Below are 681 nucleotides of genomic sequence, written 5' to 3'. Positions count from 1 at the left end.
CGGCTCCTGCTGCGCGGGCGGAATGTGGGGCCCTGCCCCAGATCTGCCTGTCTGCCCTTCCGCCTCCGCCATCCTCAGTGAGACCTGCAGCCCAAGCCGGGGACATCGACAGGGTGGGAGGCTTGTTTACAGACTAGCGCAGGGACTGACGGCCAACAGAAACTCCCGTAAATCATGATTACAGAGGAAAACTTCAATGGGCCGTGAAAGCGGGTAACGTGGAGCCTTTGTACCCTTGCAGAGGGGCGGGCGTTTTCAATATCTAAGGTGACCAGATTTTAACATTGGTAAAGCAGGACACCATGGGGGGGGGGGGCGGCTCCGACAACAATGCAAACTTTGATTAGCAGTTCTCGATAATCAGTTCTCAACAATTATTTGTTATTATTAAAGTTTAACATTATAAAATGCATATCCTGGTGAAATAGCCACATGGCAGCCGAAAACCGTATATTCCCTTCCTGTTCTCCGGTGTTCCCTAGTTTGTCTTGCATTCTTTCCAAAAATCTGGGCTTTTTGAAAACGCTGCAGGACCCAGGACAAATTGTTAAAAATCGGGACTGTCCGGCCAAAAGCGGACGTCTGGTCACCTTACTGGGGGGTGGGGGGGTGCTACTTGTTTGTTCCAGACAGTTTGGCTCCTTCTGAGCTAATTGTCCTTGCCTAGAAGCAAGGGAGGGA

Source organism: Otolemur garnettii, unplaced genomic scaffold (assembly GCF_000181295.1).
Source record: "Otolemur garnettii isolate 467f Iridium unplaced genomic scaffold, OtoGar3 scaffold00277, whole genome shotgun sequence".
NCBI lineage: Eukaryota > Metazoa > Chordata > Mammalia > Primates > Galagidae > Otolemur > Otolemur garnettii.
The sequence above is the reverse complement of the archived record's forward strand: the minus strand, read 5'-3'. Positions refer to the sequence as shown.